The 1,864-nt window shown below is 41.5% G+C and overlaps 1 protein-coding gene and 1 long non-coding RNA gene across 3 annotated transcripts in view; one reads left to right on the forward strand and one right to left on the reverse strand.

The window, feature by feature from the left end:
* Positions 1 to 1,864, forward strand: part of TRAF3IP2 (TRAF3 interacting protein 2) — a 100,681-nt gene that overhangs the window by 51,003 nt on the left and 47,814 nt on the right. The gene's annotated exons all lie outside the window — the stretch shown is intronic.
* LOC114486971 (uncharacterized) overlaps positions 71 to 1,864 on the reverse strand; it is a 10,903-nt gene continuing 9,109 nt past the window's right edge. The window contains exon 3 of the long non-coding RNA XR_003681486.2: positions 71 to 1,151. This is a non-coding gene — a long non-coding RNA (uncharacterized lncRNA). The remainder of the gene's footprint in view (positions 1,152 to 1,864) is intronic.

Here is a 1,864-nt window from a genome sequence, read left to right on the forward strand (position 1 = left end):
AAAAAAAAAAAAAAAAAAAAAAAGCTCCTAACAAAAGTCCTTCATGGAGAATATTTGCAAGCTGATATGCCATATAAACACACACACACAAACACATCTGTCAATAATCTGAAAAATGTGACTGCTTTGCCTAGCTTCTTTTGAGTTCAACCTATGATACCAAGAGACCTGTAATGACTCAGTTTTCTCTCTACTTTCCTCTATTTGAACTATTGTAAAGCTTCATTTATACTGGTGCCATGATTCATTTGGCCTTCACTTTGCATGAGTGCATCATTTGTGTATCAAGTCAGCCAGCACAGTTCTTTTTTCATCAGCCTGTGACAATTAAAGTAGCATGGTTATTTTTATGATGGAAAATCAAAATTAATTTATTGAATAAAGACATAAATCTCATCACTGAGCAGTTTTAGATTTATAGTTGGTAAGAAAACACAATATAATTTTTACTGAACAGAAATCAAGATGGTTTTTGTATTTTGATGCCAGGAATGCCAATCTAAAACTACCACCAATTTAAAAGTTAAATATTGACACATTAACAATCACGCGGTACCAACCCAATTTTAAACACAAAGCACCAACACTAAAAGTATGTGGTTATAAAACGAACATCCCAGATATGCTTATATTTTATAATGTAAGTTTTTTTTAGATCATCATTGAAATGAAAACACATTATTACTGATGGATCATCAATAATACATACACAGAACTCTAGTTTGAGGAAAAACTGATACTATATACATAGATAATAGAAATCTTTAAAGAATTAGAACACCGCAAAAGTGGGGTGAGGAGGGCGTCCCACGAGTGGGATACCTGGTGCCAGTGTTGGGCCCAAGCAGCTCAAGAGAGCCACCCCTGCAGAGGGTCGGCTTAGCTCAGTGTCAGAGCCAAAGCAGGCTGAGAGGATGGCTCAGTGCAGGGTGGCCCAGGTGGGCTGAGGATTGAGGGTAGGAGGGGCAGCCTGGCAGGAGGTTTCAGAGCCCACGTGGGGGTGGGGAGTGTTCTTGCAAAGGCATAGCCTAGTGCGAGATGTTGGCGTCGAGGCAGTAAGAGGATATTTCAGAGCCCAGGTGGGGTGAGAGGAGTATCTGTGTAGGAAGGTGGTCCAGCACAGGTTGTTATAGCCAAAACAGGTATGTTACCTAATAAGATACAATAAGAACACAGCATCACTTCTGTGGTATTCCTGACAAAGACATATGCATAACCTAATCATGAGAAAACATCATATGACAGACATTCTACAAAATGACTGGCCCATATTCTTTCAAAGTGTCAAGGATATTAAAGTCAAGGAAAGACGGAGGAACTATTCCAGATTGAAGGAGACTGGAGAGACATGGGGAATAATTGCATGGTGTGGTTTGGAACTGGAATCCTTTTATTATAAGGGATGTATGGAGAAATTTGACCGGAGTCTGAGGATTAGACCCCAGTGTACCAATGTTAATTTCTCAATTTTGCTCTTTGCACTGGAGTTGTAGGGGAATGTCTCTGTTTGAGCTATGTCTCTGTTTGAGTTGTAGAATGTGAGCTATGATATTCAGGGATGATGGAGGAATCGGATTGACAACATCCTTTCAAATATTTCAGGGGAGAAAAGATCTTTGTACTTTGCTTGCAACTTTTCTGAAAATTTGAGATCGTCTCAGAATTTTAAATTTAATGAGATTGAGGAATGTTGTTTCTTTCTTTAAAAAAAAGAGGACAGGGCTTCCCTGGTGGCGCGGTGGTTGCGCGTCCGCCTGCCGATGCAGGGGACACGGGTTCGTGCCCCGGTCTGGGAGGATCCCACATGCCGCGGAGTGGCTGGGCCCGTGAGCCATGGCCGCTGGGCCTGCGCGTCCGGAGCCTG

Source organism: Physeter macrocephalus, chromosome 10 (genome assembly GCF_002837175.3).
Source record: "Physeter macrocephalus isolate SW-GA chromosome 10, ASM283717v5, whole genome shotgun sequence".
Taxonomy (NCBI): Eukaryota; Metazoa; Chordata; class Mammalia; order Artiodactyla; family Physeteridae; genus Physeter; species Physeter macrocephalus.